This window comes from Somniosus microcephalus, chromosome 15 (assembly GCF_052327205.1).
Source record: "Somniosus microcephalus isolate GS21.2 chromosome 15, FLI_Smic_1.0, whole genome shotgun sequence".
Classification (NCBI taxonomy): Eukaryota; Metazoa; Chordata; class Chondrichthyes; order Squaliformes; family Somniosidae; genus Somniosus; species Somniosus microcephalus.
In genome coordinates this window covers 42,885,049-42,902,430 of record NC_141001.1, presented here as the reverse complement: position 1 = coordinate 42,902,430, position 17,382 = coordinate 42,885,049, and the positions used below count along the sequence as shown (strand labels likewise).

At 47.9% G+C, this 17,382-nt stretch overlaps 1 pseudogene across 1 annotated transcript in view; it reads right to left on the bottom strand.

The window, feature by feature from the left end:
- Nucleotides 1-17,382, bottom strand: part of LOC147106660 (anoctamin-9-like) — a 244,948-nt pseudogene that overhangs the window by 69,562 nt on the left and 158,004 nt on the right. Inside the window, exons 15-18 of the transcript XR_015081081.1 lie at nucleotides 14,018-14,054; nucleotides 11,675-11,786; nucleotides 11,316-11,373; nucleotides 4,703-4,800 (exon numbers count right to left, since the gene is read on the bottom strand). The product of XR_015081081.1 is annotated as an anoctamin-9-like (transcript). The remainder of the gene's footprint in view (nucleotides 1-4,702; nucleotides 4,801-11,315; nucleotides 11,374-11,674; nucleotides 11,787-14,017; nucleotides 14,055-17,382) is intronic.

The window sequence follows — 17,382 nt, the reverse complement described above, 5'->3', positions numbered from 1 at the left end:
CCTTCAGGGATCTATGTACATGCACACCAAGGTCCCTCTGATCCTCTGTCCTTCCTAGGCTCCTACCATTCATTGTGTATTCCCTTGCCTTGTTAGTCCTCCCAAAATGCACCACCTCACACCTTTCAGGGTTAAATTCCATTTGCCACTGTTCTGCCCATCTAACCATCCCGTCTATATCGTCCTGTAGCCTGAGGCTTCCCTCCTCGCTACAGTATTTACCACTCCAGCAATTTTCACGTCATCTGCGAACTTACTGATCATACCTCTTACATTCATATCTAAATCATTAATGTACACTACAAACAGCAAAGGATCCAGCACCGATCCCTGCGGTACACCACTGGACACAAGCTTCCAGTCACAAAAACAACCTTCGACCATCACCCTCTGCCTCCTGCCACTAAGCCAATTTTGGATCCAAGGTGCCAAAGTACCCTGGATCCCATGGGCTCTTACCTTCTTGACCATTCTCCCATGTGGGACTTTGTCAAAAGCCTTACTGAAGTCCATGTAGACTACATCAACTGCACTACCCTCATCCACACACCTAGTTACCCCCTCGAAAAATTCAATCAAATTGGTCAGACATGATCTCCCCGTGACAAAGCCATGCTGACTATCCTCGATTAATCCTTGCCTCTCCAAGTGGAGACTAATTCTGTCCCTCAGAATTTTTTCCAATAATTTCCCTACCACTGATGTTAGGCTCACTGGCCTGTAATTCCCTGGTTTATCCCTACTACCCTTCTTGAATAATGGTACTACGTTAGCTGTTCTCCAGTCCGCTGGCACCTCCCCTGTGGCCAGAGAGGTTCTGAAAATTTGTGTCAGAGCCCTTGCAATCTCCTCCCTTGCCTCACACAGCAGACTGGGATACATCCCGTCAGGGCCTGAGGATTTATCCACTTTTAAGCCCGCTAAAACCGCTAGTACCTCCTCCCTCTCAATACTAATTTGTTCAAGTATATCAGAATCCCCCTGCCTGATTTCTATGCCTACATCACCCTTCTTCATAGTGAATACAGATGCAAAATATTCATTTAAAACCTCACCTACATCTTCCGGCTCTACACACAGATTGACACTTTGGTCCCTAATGGGCCTTACTCTTTCCCTGGTTATCCTTTCGCCCTTAATATACTTATAAAACACCTTGGGATTTTCCTTTATTTTGCCTGCCAGTGTTTTTTCATGCCCCCTCTTCGCTCTCCTAATTTCTTTTTTAAGTATCCCCCTGCACTTTCTATACTCCTCTCGGGCTTCCACTGTTTTGAGTCCTTTGTATCTGCCAAAAGCCTCCCTTTTGTTCCTAATCCATTCTTCTTTATATCCCTTGACATCCAGGGTTCCGTGGGCTTATTGGTCCCACCCTTGACCTTTACGGGAACATGTTGGCGTTGTACTCTCTCTATTTCCTTTCTGAAAGACTCTCATTGCTCTGATGTGGATGTTCCTACAAGTAGCTGATCCCAGTCCATTTTGGCCACATCCTGCCTTATCATGTTAAAATCGGCCTTCCCCCAATTTAGAACCTGTATTTCTGGTCCATCTTTGTCCTTTTCCATGACTAGCTTAAATCTCACCGAATTATAGTCACTGTCACCAAAATGCTCTCCTACTGATACATCTACCACTTGCCCGGCTACATTCCCTAGAATTAGGTCCAGTACCGCCCCCTCTCTTGTAGGACTTTCTACATGCTGGCTCAAAAAGCTCTCCTGGATGCACTTTAAGAATTCCGCACCCTCTAAGCCTTTCACACTCTGACTATCCCAGTTAATATTGGGGAAGTTGAAATCCCCTACTATTATTACCCTATTATTTCTACACTTCTTTGAGATTTGCCTAATTATCTGTTCCTCTAGCTCCCCCTGACTGTTTGGGGGCCTATAGTACACTCCCAGCAAAGTGCTTGCCCCCTTTTTGTTTTTACGTTCTACCCATATGGCCTCATTAGAGGAACCTGCTAAGATATCATCCCTCATTACAGTAGTAATTGGCTCCTTGATTAATATTGCGACACCCCCTCCTCTTTTACACCCTCCTCTGTCGCGCCTGAAGATTCTATACCCCGGAATATTGAGCTGCCAGTCCTGCCCCTCCCTCAACCATGTCTCTGTGATAGCAACAATATCATACTCCCATGTGTTCATCAACACCTTCAATTCATCTGCCTTACTCGCAAGACTCCTTGCATTAAAATAAATGCCATCCAGCCTTGCCATACTCCCTTGTGCCGTTACATATTTGCTCTGCCTTCCAGGCTCACTTGTTTTTTCCTCTATATTTGGCTGTGCATCACCCCCTACTATAGCTCCAGTCCGTATCCCATCCCCCTGCCAAGTTAGTTTAAACCCTCCCCAACAGTACTAGCAAACCTCCCCACAAGGATGTTGGTCCCATTGCGGTTCAGGTGCAATCCATCCGACTTGTAGAGGTCCACCTTCCCCAGAAGCAGACCCAGTGAACCAGGAAACTAAAGCCCTCCCTACTGCACCAACTCCTTAGCCACGCATTCATCTGCTCTATCCTCCTATTCCTATACTCACTAGCACGTGGCACCGGGAGTAATCCAGAGATTACAACCTTTGAGGTCCTGCTTTTTAATCTGCTACCTAGCTCCCTAAATTCTTGTTGCAGGACCTCATCCCTCTTTCTACCCATGTTGTTGGTACCAATGTGAACCACGACCTCTGACTGTTCGCCCTCCCTCTCCAGAATGCCCTGTAGCCGTTCAGTGACATCCTTGACCCTGGCACCAGGGGGGCAACATACCATCCTGGAGTCACGTCTGTGGCCACAGAAACATCTATCTGTTCCCCTTACGATAGAATTCCCTATCACTATTGCTCTCCCACTCTTTTCCTCACCTCCTGTGCAGCTCAGCCACTCGTAGTGCCACAGACTTGGCTCTTGCTGCATTCCCCTGAGAAACCATCTCCCCTAGCAGTATCCAAAACAGAAAATGTGTTGGAGAGGGGGATGGACCCAGGGGATTCCTGCACTACCTTCCTAGTTCTTTTACTCTGTCTGTCGGTCACCCATTTCCTGTCTGTCTGTGCACTCTTTACCTGCTGTGTGACCACCTCGTTAAACGTGCTATCCACGAAGATCTCAGCTTTGCGGATGCTCCACAGTGACTCCAGCCGCTGTTGTCCCTTGTACTCTTTCCTTTAGGCCCTCCTCAGCACCTGGACGCTGCCGGAGACATCTCGGAGGAGGACAGTCCTCCTGTGGATACACCTTCACACATTCCATCCCTCCCAGCCACTGCACTCTGAGTGGTTTGCAGAGTGAGTTAGAGTGGTGAAACGCATTGCACGTGAGCATGAGCATGTCATGGCGGCAGGGCCAGCCCAGGATGTGGCTCGCCGGAGGGTGAGGTCGTCATCCAGCTCTGCTGATGAAGACCAAGGTGTGAACATTAGCGGTCCAGCCTTGGAAAAAAGACTCCTTTGAGGCACACAAGCAATTATACAAGGTATTGGAAGGCCTGCCAAGGCTTTACCACATCATGGCTGAAAGTATGGAGGAGTCTGCTTCCAGCTTGTTTGCTGTCATCTCACATGGTATCGTCACTCTGCAGTCTACTGTGGAGTGTGTGGCCATCACTGGGATGCTATAGCTAGGCTCTCACAACAAGAGTCTGTGTTACCAGCCTTTGCAGCTTTTGTGGAAGCTCTAACGACTGCCATCCAGACTCTGGGTTCCACCTAGGAAAGACTGGTAGATCACATTTATAGGAGCTTTCAAGGCGTCACTGATGTCATCAAGTCTACTCTCCTGCAGATGGGTGGTAGGGATGAGCTGCAGCCTCATGGGAGCGGCATGTGTTGGCTTCCCTCAGGGTGGCAATAAGTCTGCCACCTCGCCACCCCCTCAACCAACACCCTCCATTGCGCCAGTAGGTCAGCTAGTCCAGAATGTTGTGGCGGCAGCTGCTCGAGCACTCAGAACTCACCAACCAAGCGCCTATCAAGGATCCTAACATGAGCAACCAAACCTTCCACTAACTTTGCTGACATCACTAGGGGAGCACCTCATGGGAGTAGTAGACTTAGTGAACCGTCTTTCCAAAAAGGTACCATGGGCTGACACTTGGATGAGAAATAAATTCATGGCAATTATGTTTGCCATGAAATTAATCTTTATCACATTTGGCACTTTGGTCTCCAGCGTGGTATCATAGCAGCTTCTGAGTCCGCATTGCCGCTACATCATTGATATAGAAGTTGGATGAATGGTTTCAATGTTCTTTAATGCAGGATTGAGGGAGTCGTGAAGGATATAACAAGGACTGTTAATCAGTGGCACAGGATATCAGAATATAATCTTATGAGCCCCCAATTGGACAGAATGCTAGAATATAATCTACTATACAACTAGTCATCCAATGGCATGAGATATCAGAATATAACCTACTGTATGACTTGTCCCTCAATGGCACGGTACATCATAATATAACCTTACAAATGACTGAACCATTGGTGGCAGAGGATATCACAATATAACCTTGTGTTTCACTGGTCCCAAGGTTCAACAGGATGTCACAAGATAATCTACTGTACAACAGAGTCCTTAATGGTGCATCATGTCAGGATATAACTGAATCAGCCTCAGTGTAGTGTGCTTTCCTGTATGTAACACGTTCTGGCTTGTATGTTACAAACAGATTTACTGCTGATGAAGGCAAACTTACGGGGCAGCATACTCCACACTGGTGCTTAGCAGTTGTTTCAACACCATAACAACAGACATTTGCATTAAGAGATCTGTCATGCAGCCACTTGGATGACACTAGAAAGAAAGAGAGCACAGATGTCAGCTATTGCTCCATTCATGAACTTGTTTACAGAGTTCTAAGGGACTATTTGAACCCTGCACACTCAGAAGAAACTGGGTGGGCGGACAGTCCGTGAAAGGAAACCCAATGTGCAGACATGAAACAGAATCTGTGGGCAAGTGATGGAGTGGTACAGTACCCAACCCCTCTGCAGCTGCATAAAGTGGGTATAGGGAGGGTTTCCCTGTTTGGCACTTAAGGCACCTGCTCCAGAGAACAGCAGTGCACCATTCTAGCAGCAGGTGATGACCAAGGTCAATACCTGCAAGGCCTCAGAACAGAAGCAGAAGATGGCGACATACTTTAAGGGATCTGGCAAGGTAAAACTACCAACAATATTATGTACCAGGTGGATAGCCCAAGATTGTATACAGTGTTGCCTGTCAATCTATTTGACATTTACTGTTTGCCCATATTAAGCTCTCACCGAAACTTAGAGCTTTTCCATTGCATGTTCCTGTGTACCCATATCTCAGTAGGGCGCACATTCAAGAAGTAATGTACTGTACAACCTAAGGCCTTGACACACTCAAAGCTTAAAAAATATCACCTCTAGTCACTTTAACATAATCTAGCAACACAATGCACAGTCGCTTACTGACATCTAGGTTGGCCTGCAGATTGGGCACATATCCTCTGCAAATCCGTTAATTCTAGCAGCTCAAGACTACAAGGTGGTACCTCAAGGTCACAATCCCAACCTAGAGAAAGGCCTCTCTGTAGTATAGGTGAAGTATAGCTGGCAGAGGCACAACTCCTCTGATATTATCAAGAAACTCCAGCAGGGTCTGTGGACCCGCATACGTAAGTAACAGTGGGTGGTGCAGTCTGCCTCAGGTGTAAACAGATATCCCACTGTATTACGTCCGTGAATGATTGAGACACGGACAGCAGGAGTTGAACAAAACAAGTCTTTACTGATGGAAGTCCATAGCGAAACTGAAAACAACAGAGGCTCACTAGCGCCTTTTATACAGGGGTGGTCACTGCCGGTACTGCAGTCTGAGACCAGTTATTCTCTTAAAGGTACATACACAACAATTCCTCCCCTTTTAGATAAACAGTACATAACATTCATTTAACAACTAAATGATAACTAATTACAATCACAATTACGGTTGCTAGATACATTGGTTAAGTTTAAGCAATTATAAGTTCAGTCTTTGAGGAGGCTTCCTGATTCTGTCTGGATAACGCCTCTTTGGGGTATCAGGTTCTTCTGGCAATGTTGAGTCGGGATCAATGTCGTTGTTTGGTTCATCTGCTTCCAATATTACCGGTTCTGCGGTAGCTGCAATTGGAACGTCGATTTCATTACCAGATGTATCAGATCGTGGTGTGGAGTTGACGTTTTCCAGTGACTCTAGAATCTGGTCAGCATGGCGTCTTACAATGCTCTCCCCAACGTCCACGGTATACATGAGAGGTCCTTGCCGTGTACAAATCGTTCCTGGCTGCCATTTCTCAGTGTGGTAGTCCCGGGCCAAAACTGGTTGACCTATCTTAAAACTCCTGGTCGGCCTTTCATTCATATTCTGAAACTGCCTGTTCTCCACATCTCTTCGGACGTTTGGCTTAACCAAATCCAAGCGGCATCGTAGTCTTCGATTGAAGAACATCATGGCTGGAGTTTGGTTGGTAACCGCATGTGTCGCATTCCGGTAGGCAAACAAGAAGTTGTCCACCTTGTGTTGTAGGGGTATATCTTCATTACACATTGCCTTGATAGCCTTCTTGAATGTTTGGACAAACCTCTCGGCCAATCCATTAGTGGCTGGATGATATGGGGCGGATGTGTAATGCTTAACACCATTGTTCTTTAAGAACCTCCGGAACTCTTCAGACACAAACTGTGGTCCATTGTCAGAGCAAATCTGTTCAGGCAGCCCATTCCTGGCGAACATGGTTCGTAAAACTGTGATAGCTTTTTCCGTGGTGGTTGAGGACATTTTTATTACCTCTGGCCACTTTGAATGTGCATCCACTGCAATTAAAAACATCGAGTCCATGAAGGGACCAGCAAAATCAATGTGCACCTTTTGCCATGGAGATGAGGGCCACTCCCATGGATGCAGAGGAGCTTGTGGTGGGGTGTTTTGGACCTTCTGGCTTCCTGCACAGCTCTTGGTCATCTCTTCGATTTCTCTATCGATTCCCGGCCACCACACAAACGCTCTGGCTAAATTCTTAATTTTTACCCCACCCAGATGACCCTCATGAAGCTCATTGAGCACTCTATCCGTCAACTTAGGTGGAATTACTACTCTGGATCCACACATCAAGGTTCCTCTGCACACTGACAGCTGTTCTCTTCTCGGCGAGAATGCTGGCAGCAGTGGTTCACCATGTGCTGGCCATCCCTTCACCGTTAAATCATAGACCCGTGATAGTGTCGGGTCATTCCGTGTTTCCTTTTCTATGTTTGCATTCGTCACAGGGAGACATTCGACTATGGTCGAGTGGAATAACTCCATTGGATCCACTGCAAGGTCTTCTTCTTCCACCGTCGGCAACGGTAGGCGTGACAATCCATCAGCATTTCCATGCTGTTTAGTTCCTTTGTACTCGATGTCATATTGGTGTGCCCCTAGGAAAAGGGACCACCTCTGCAGCCGTTGTGCTGTCATTATCGGTACGCTCTTCTGAGGGCTGAAAATGGAGACAAGAGGTTGATGATCGGTTAGTAGAGTAAATTTTTGACCGTGCAGGTAGTGATTGAACTTCTTCACCCCCCACACTAGGCTGAGGGCCTCTCTGTCAATCTGGGCATAGTTACGCTCGGCAGAAGTTAACGAGCGTGACGCAAAAGCTATCGGCCTCTCTAAACCATCAAGGAATTTATGTGACAGTACCGCCCCAATGCCGTAGGGAGACGGATCACACGCCAGTCTGATCGGCAGTGCTGGGTTGTAGTGAGCCAATACTTCCCTTGAAGTGATTAAGTCCTTACTCTTCTGAAAGGCCCACTTACAATCATCGCTCCATTTCCATGCTACTCCCGTTCGTAGCAGGGCGTTCAGTGGGTGCAGAATTGTCGACAAGTTCGGCAAAAACTTATGGTAGTAATTCACCAATCCGAGGAATGACCTCAGTTGCGACACATTTTCAGGCGCTGGGGCCTTAACAACCGCTTCAATTTTGTCAGGGGACTTATGTAACCCCTCTTCATCAATCACGTGGCCACAATACGATATCTGTTTCTTAAAAAATTCGCACTTGGGGCGGTTGGCTCGCAGCCCATGTTCCCGTAGTCTAGTGAGCACCTGTTCTAGGTTGTTAAGGTGTTCACTGTCATCTTCATCTGTCACAAGGATGTCGTCCAAGTAACACTGAGTCCCCGGAATCCCTTGCAGGACTTGTTCCATCGCTCTTTGCCATATCGCCGGAGCCGATGCTACTCCGAATACCAATCGATGATACTGGTAAAGACCTTTGTGAGTGTTTATCCTGAGATACTTCCTAGAGGACTCTTCAACCTCCATCTGCAAATATGCTTGTGCTAGGTCAATTTTTGTAAAACGCTTCCCTCCAGACAGTGAGGCGAAGATGTCTTCTATCCTTGGAAGAGGATATTGTACTGTGTGAAGGACTGGGTTCACCGTCACCTTGAAATCCCCACAGATGCGAATCTTCCTTGGCTCCCCGGACTTATTGCTTAACGTTTTCTTCATGACAGGAACGATGGGTGTCGCCCACTCGCTCCAGTCGACCTTAGACAACACACCTGCCTTCTCCAGATTCTCCAGCTCTGCCTCGACGGCTGGGCGAATTGCATATGGTACCGGTCTTGCTTTGAAAAACTTGGGAACTGCATTCTCTTCTATTTTTATCGAGGCGGTTACGCCTTTAAACGTGCCCAGTTCTTGTTGAAATACCTCTTTGGCGTTAGCTAAGATTGTTAACAATCGTCCAGGAGTGATGTCTTCATCTTTTTTATCGTCCACCGTCATTGCATGAATGGAGTGCCAATCTAAGTTTATCTTCCTGATCCATTCCCATCCCAATAACGGTGGTCCACCATTTGGCAGTATGTAGAGATACAATTTCCGTATTTTCTTGCCGTTGTATTCGACAGGCACCCTTATTTTTCCTCTGGGGTATACTTTTTGCCCCGTATACGTCGTCAAGACGATGGATGTCTCTCTCAAGGGTATGTGTGAAAATAGCCGCTCGTAGTCTCGTCGATTCATGACGGTTAGCGCTGATCCTGTATCCAATTCCATTTTAACTTGGGACCCTGCTATCGTGAGGGTGGCCCTCTTTTGCGATTACATTGTGAAATTTGAGACAGCTTAGTCTCCTGTTCCCGGATTCACTATCGCTCATCTGGTCTTCGGAACTACTGTCCATCATCTTTTGTACTTTCTTGTACGGTTCCTTAGTAGCCTTTTTGTTGTCGCTGGTCTTCTTCCCAGACCTGCAAACTCGTGCAATGTGTCCCATCTTCCCGCATTGCCTGCATATTTTGTCTTTGGACCAGCAGTCCTTCTGGTCATGGTTAGTTCTGCCGCAGCGATAACATTTTGCAAATCCCCGTGTCATTTCGTGGGTGCCGTATTCCTGTTGTTTTTGTTGAATTTCTGCAGCTCCCCTGGCTGCTGCTTCATACGATACTGCCACGCTGAAAGCCTTATCTAGCGTCAGCTCTTTCTCTGAGAGTAACTTCTTCTGTGTTCCTTCACTCAGGAGTCCACAGACAAATTTGTCCCGTAGGGTATCTGCCAGTCCTGCTCTGAACTGGCAGTGCTTTGATAGCTTGCGTAGTTCCGTAAGGTACTCAGCATTGCTCTCATCTTTATGCTGAGTTCTCCTGTGGAATTTAAATCTTTCTGCTATCAACAGCAGTGCAGGGTTTAGGTGTTCCTATAGGACAGCAACAATTTCGTTAAAACTTTTCGCCTTCGGTTTGGCTGGAGTAATCAGGTTCCGCAATAGGCCGTACGTTCTAGCGCCCATTAAGTTTAGCAATATCGATGCCTTTTTCTCCTCCGCTATTTCGTTTGCCTCGAAATATACCTCGACTCTTTCCACATACGTGGTCCAGTCCTCTATTGTATTATCAAAAGCAGTGATACAGCCAGTCTTCGGCATCTTGCAAATCTAAAATGGCGCCTCCCGCGCTTTGCCTTCTTCCCCGCTGCTTAAGATGGCGCCTCCCGCGCTTTGCCTTCTTCCCCGCTGTTGTTAGCGCTGCTTTCCGCGGTTCCCGTTGCAACCTGCAGCTCCTCGTGGTTTCTTGCGCGTTTAATATTTCTTTTTTTTATTATTTTCCCGTCGTGGAACAACCCTGTGGGACTCTTGCCTCCCTTTTCGCGGGTCTATACGCAGCCCGGCTTCGTAGCACCGGCCGCGCCCTGTGTGCTCCACCCCCTCTCTCTCTTCTTACCGACAACGCTGCTCGGCCCCGTTGCAAACCACCCGCTCGAGTTCGCGACCGCCGCAGCCCAGGAAGGATCAGTGCACTACCTGCCACCAGCCCGATTAGCTGAAGCACCGTCGACAGGAACCAGGCCCCGCTTCCGACAGCTTCTCCAGCAATCTTCAACTCCACAAACACAGGGGCGGATGCCCACGGTCGACGCCCATTTCTACTGCCTCTTACTTTCTTTTCTTTCTGGCCTCGACCTCTGCTCACTTTGCTGTAGGAATGGATCCCAGGAGGTGGTGCAGACTGTAGGTAGGTTCGTATCTGCTCGTCGCCAGTATTACGTCCGTGAATGATTGAGACACGGACAGCAGGAGTTGAACAAAACAAGTATTTACTGATGGAAGTCAATAGTGAAACTGAAAACAACAGAGGCTCACTAGCGCCTTTTATACAGGGGTGGTCACTGCCGGTACTGCAGTCTGAGACCAGTTATTCTCTTAAAGGTACGTAACACAACACACTGCACCTTCTTCTCATCCCCAACTTCCCAGAGGCCAAGAAGAAATCGCAACGTAGTGACCATGTAGCACTTTAGGGCACTTAAAATTATTTTTAAGCTCCTCGAATTGTTTCATAAAAATACAAAAAGAGCCAAAAGATCAAAAAATGCAAAAATATCATTAAAAATTAAAAGAATAAACAAATGCATCGAACAAATTGCAAAATGGGCCTAAAAAGTAAGAAGTGAAAATATGTGGGAAATACCGTACCAACACACCACAGCTTTAAGAAAAAAGACTCCCACAAAAACCATGAAATACTTTTTCATATTTCGGGATGTTTTAACCATTTTTCCACAGAAAGGATTTGGAAAAAGAGTTACAATTAAATGTTAATTTTATAAAAGGCTAGTACATTCACACAAGTATAGGAAAAAAAAGAAACTAGATGAAAGGCCGTTAATATACTAGTGGAAGTTATTTTCCACTAATTCTGTAAACAATAGACTGTCTTGATAATTGAGTTAATGGTAATGTACGGTGCTGTGTGTCTTAATGTTTCTGTGAAGGGAATGAAAATAATCAGGAATTGTTTGCTCACCTCTTCTAGTCGCCACTGATTTGCTATTCTCGAATAATTACCTGGATGACCGTTGATCCTATCAGAGAAAAATTCCATTACTATATTGCGTGGTGACTATACAGTATACTAACACTGCACACTCACTGCATAGTGCACTATCACTGTACATTATCATTGTACACTCACACGTAAATGCGAAAGGAGACAAAGTCAATCATTAAACACAGCCCGAGTGCCTACTGCTTTGATTACGTCACCCAATCAATTGCTGAAACAATCTTTTTTTATAACACTAGTAGATTTTCCAATATATTGCTCATGAAGAATCAGAGGATTTGCTGTTTTGTAAAAATAGGGGTGTTTATAGGAGTACTCACCTTCCCAGAAAAAATGCAATGTAAGTGATGGATGTGAACATGGTGAAGAACTGGAATGTGAACATTTTTACAGTAAAGCTGTTTTCTCGAGCCAATGCAGTGCGTGGCCTTTCTGCAAACATCAGAAGATGATTATAAGTGAGACAAAAACACACAAGGAATCAACAGTGTTGTACATTTTCTGATCTATCCCCAGTATAGAAACATAGAAGATAGGAGCAGGAGTAGGCCATTCGGCCCCTCGAGCCTGCTCCGCCATTCAATGAGATCATGGCTGATCATCCAAATTCAGAACCCTGTCCCTGCCTTCTCTCCATATCCCTTGATCCCTTTAGCCTTAAGAAATATATCTAACTCCTTCTTGAATATATTTAATGAATTGGCCTCTACTGCCTTCTGTGGTAGAGAATGCCACAGGTTCACCACTCTCTGGGTGAAGAAATTCCTCCTCATCTCTGTCCTAAATGGCTTACCCCTTATCCTTAGACGGTGACCCCTGGTTCTGGACTCCCCGGCCATCGGGAACATCCTTCCAGCATCTAGTCTGTCTAGTCCTGTTAGAATTTTATAAGTTTCAATGAGATCCCCTCTCATTCTTCTAAACTCCAGCGAGTATAAGCCCAATCGACTCAATCTCTCCTCATACGTCATTCCTGCCATCCCAGGTATCAGTCTGGTGAATCTTCGCTGCACTCCCTCCATGGCAAGAACATCCTTCCTCAGATAAGGCGACCAAAACTGCACACAATACTCAAGATGCGGTCTCACCAAGGCCCTGTACAACTGCAACAAGACATCCTTGTTCCTGTACACGAACCCTCTCGCTACGAAGGCCAACATACCATTTGCCTTCTTAGCCGCCTGCTGCACCTACATGCTTACCTTCAGCGACTGGTGCACAAGGACACCCAGGTCTCGTTGCACTTCCCCTTCTCCCAATCTATTGCCGCTCAGATAATAATCTGCCTTCCTGTTTTTGCCACCAAAATGGAAAACCTTGCATTTATCCACATTATACTGCATCTGCCATGCATCTGCCCAATCACCCAACCTGTCCAAATCATACTGGAGTTTCTCGGCATCCTCCTCACAGCACACACGCCCACCCAGCTTTGTGTCGTTTGCAAACTTGGAGATATTACATCTAGTTCCCTCGTCTAGATCATTAATATATATTGTGAATAGCTGGGGTCCTAGGACCAATCCCTGCGGTTCCAACTCTTTGCTTCCTGTCTGCCAACCAGTTCTCTATCCAAGTCAGCACCTTGCCCCCAATCCCATGTGCCTTAACTTTACACGCTAATCTCTTATGCGGGACCTTATCGAAAGCCTTCTGAAAGTCCAAATACACCACATCCACTGGTTCTCCCTTATCTATTTTATCAGTTACATCCTCAAAAAATTCCAGTAGATTAGTCAAGCACGACATTCTCTGTATAATAACTACAAACCGTTCCATCCTCTTACAAGGCTGCTCAGCCCCAACATCCCCAACTGCACTAGTATGACATTTTTCCCTTTCCCCAGCAGCCTTCTTGTGATATTGCTTATTAGTGTCAAATGTTGTGCTTTGGGCTCAGACCCACTAGGAACTGAATTAATACTGCCCAACTTCACTACATAGCACCTTTGCAGCCAGCAGACAGAGGGGACTTCCATCCCACCAGTCTTGGCGGCACTTGAACTCAGGTACCCAGAATTGGAAGGGCAGTGTCTAACCCATTGAACCACCCAATGCCACTAACATCCACAATATAATTAAACAGTCCTGCTTTTTGAAATGTTCCCACTGTTACATCCTCTACAAAACAACACTGATGCACTATAGCCGCTAAAATACGCTGGGGTTCCACTGGACTCCCGTCAACTCCAGTGGCAGTCCAGTGGAACTCACCAGAAAACAGCAGAGACCTGCAGGTGCTGGATCACTACATTTCTCAGCCTTGTAAGGGGCAAAACCTCTGTCTTCCCCTTATAAGGCAAATGATGCAAACAGAGCTGCCCCAGGGTGCAACTGGGGGTTGGGAGGGACTCCATACACCGGGAGCTGAGGCCTCCCGGTCTCCAGATGGGCATTGTGAGCCCCACAAGGAGGTACAGGCTAAGGTGGGTGCTTTTTATAAATTATACAGTTTTTGGGTTGACCCCCCAGAGGGCTGAAGGAGATGTGGCTGGGGTGTCGCGGGCGGCTTCGTCACCTCCCCAAATCTTAGGCAGGCACTGGATTTTATGCCTACATGGGGAAGGCAGGCACCAAAGATGTGCCCACAGTGGCCTGTGGATTTTTGGAGCCTTAATTTGTATGGCGTTTAAAGTATATTGCAGAGTTATAAAATTACATACCCAACTGACACAACTTCTTCGCAACTATATAATTGACCTGGAACATAAAATGTCAACAATTAGTTTATAATTCACTTTTTTGTCGTACAGTACTTATAGTATCATATAAAATGATACAGCACAGAAGGAGGCCATTCGGCCCATCATGCCTGTGCCGGCTCTTTGAAAGAGCTATCCAATTAATCCCACTGCTCTGCTCTTTCCCTACAGCCCTGTAAATTTTTCCCTTCAAGTAATTATCCAATTCACTTGTGAAAGTTACTATTGATGGATATCGCGGTAAACGGCCGCGCCACCAGTTGCCTGATCGACAGCGGGAGCACAGAGAGTTTCGTCCACCCCGACACGGTACGTAGCCACTCCCTCACGATTCTGCCAACGCACCATCGCATTTCTATGTCGTCCAAGTCCCAGTCAATGGACATCAGCGGCTACTGTGTGGTGACCCTGTCAGTAGGGGGCACTGAATATCAAAAATTTAAACTGCTAGTCCTGCCCCGTCTTTGCGCTGCCGTCCTGCTAGGGTTGGATTTTCAGTGCCACCTTAAGAGTGTCACACTAGCATACGGTGGACCCCTCCCCCCACTCACAGTCTGCAACCAACAACTTTTAAATCGCCCGCTGCAAACCACCTGCAGCCTTTCCACATTAAAAGTCCCCCCCCCTCCCCTGTTCGCTAACCTCACCCGCGACTGTAAACCCATCGCTACCAAAAGCAGGCGGTACAGTGCCGGGGACAGAGCTTTTATCAGCTCTGAGGTGGAGCGGCTCTTGAAGGAGGGCATTATCGAAGGTAGCACTAGCCCCTGGCGAGCCCAGGTTGTAGTCGTTAAAACCACTGCAAAACGCCGCATGGTAATCGACTACAGCCAAACCATAAACCGGTACACCCAGCTGGACGCGTACCCCCTCCCTCGCATATCTGATATGGTCAATCAGATTGCGCAATACAAAGTATTCTCCACCATCGACCTTAAGTCAGCGTACCACCAGCTGCCCATCCGCCATGAGGACCGCCAGTATACTGCCTTCGAGGCAAACGGCCGCCTCTACCACTTCCTTAGGGTCCCCTTCGGCGTCACCAACGGGGTTTCGGTCTTCCAAAGGGAGATGGACCGAATGGTTGACCAGAACGCGCTGCGGGCAACCTTCCCCTATTTGGATAACGTCACCATCTGCGGCCACGACCAGCAGGACCACGACGTTAATCTAGCAAATTTCCTCCGTACGGCCCAACGGCTGAACCTAACGTACAATAAGGAAAAATGTATGTTTCACACCAAGCGCCTGGCCATCCTCGGCTGCGTGGTGGAGAACGGAGTCATCGGGCCCGACCCCGACAGAATGCGCCCCCTAATGGAGCTACCCCTTCCCCACTGCCAAAAAGCACTGAAGAGATGCCTGGGGTTTTTCTCCTACTACGCCCAGTGGGTGCCCCTCTATGCAGACAAAGCCAGGCCCCTCATCAAAGCCACCTCCTTCCCCCTGACACCAGAGGCGTGTGCAGCCTTCACTCTTATCAAGAACGATATCGCGAAGGCCGCAATGCACGCGGTGGATGAGTCCATCCCCTTCCAAGTGGAGAGCGATGCCTCCGACTTCGCCCTAGCCGCGACCCTTAACCAGGCGGGCAGACCCGTGGCCTTTTTCTCAAGGACCCTCCAGGGCCCCGAGACGAGACACTCCTCCGTCGAAAAGGAGGCCCAGGCTATTGTAGAAGCGGTGCGTCACTGGAGGCATTACCTGGCCGGGAAACGATTTACCCTGCTCACTGACCAGCGTTCAGTAGCTTTTATGTTTAATAATAAGCAGAGGGGTAAAATCAAGAACGACAAGATCTTGAGGTGGAGAATCGAACTCTCCACCTACAATTATGATATCTTGTATCGGCCAGGGAAACTCAATGAGCCCCCAGATGCCCTATCACGTGGTACATGCGCCAACGCGCAGAGTGATAGGCTGCAGTCCCTCCACAATGACCTCTGCCACCCGGGGGTCACCAGGTTTTTCCATTTTATCAAATCCCGTAACCTGCCCTACTCCATCGAGGAGGTCAGGACCATGACCAAGAGCTGCCAAATCTGCGCCGAGTGCAAACCGCACTTCTATAGGCCGGACAGAGCAAGCCTGATCAAGGCCACCCGCCCCTTCGAACGCCTGAGCGTCGATTTTAAAGGGCCCCTCCCCTCCGCTGACCGCAATGTGTACTTCCTCAACATAGTTGATGAGTACTCCCGTTTCCCCTTTGCCATCCCTTGCCCAGACATGACCAGTACCACGGTCATCAAGTGTCTGAATGACATCTTCGCTCTGTTCGGGTTCCCCAGCTATATACATAGCGACAGGGGCTCATCGTTCATGAGCGACGAACTTCGGCAGTACCTGCTAACAAGAGGTATCGCCACGAGCAGGACCACCAGTTACAACCCCCGGGGGAACGGCCAGGTGGAAAGGGAGAACGCGACGGTTTGGAAGGCAGTCCTCTTAGCACTAAAATCTAAGGGCCTTCCGACCTCCCGCTGGCAGGAGGTCCTCCCTGCAGCGCTTCACTCCATTCGGTCACTGCTTTGTACTGCCACTAATGCGACCCCTCATGAGAAAATGTTCGTTTTCCCCCGGAAGTCTACATCGGGAACCTCGCTACCGGCATGGTTGACTTCTCCTGGGCCCGTCCTACTGCGGAGGCACGTGAGGACGCATAAAACGGACCCCCTGGTCGAGCGGGTGCACCTCCTACACGCCAACCCCCAGTATGCCTGGGTGACATACCCAGACGGGCGGGAGGACACGGTCTCCATACGAGATCTCGCACCCTCGGGTACCCCTGAATTACCACCGTTATCCCCCTTACCACCGTTATCCCCCTTACCACTGTTATCCCCCACCACCCCTCCCAACCCAACCCCTGCAGACGGCATGCCAAAGCCCCAGGAATCTTCGCCAACCACCCAGACACCAGACCCGACATCGGATGCTGCAACACCACCGCCGCCACCACGACGATCAGGACGTCAGACAAGGCCTCCTGATAGACTTAACTTGTAGTACCCTTCACCCCGCCGGACTTCACATTAAACAAGGGGTGAATGTGGTAAACCACTGTATTGTATATTGCCACCTCTGGGTGGCGCTGTGTATGGAGGCATGCCTCAGCTGACTCCACCCACCACTGTGTGGGTTTCGTTCAGACTTGTTCAGTCACTCACGAAGAAGCATGGTCTCTTCTTAGCTAATAAAAGCCTTATTCATCTCTTCTTTCGACTCATCATCTCTTCTTCGACTCATCACCTTTTATGAAGTAATTGATAAGCGTATCATGGACTCAACATTGAGTTCAACAATTTCAAACTATAACCACTGCCCCC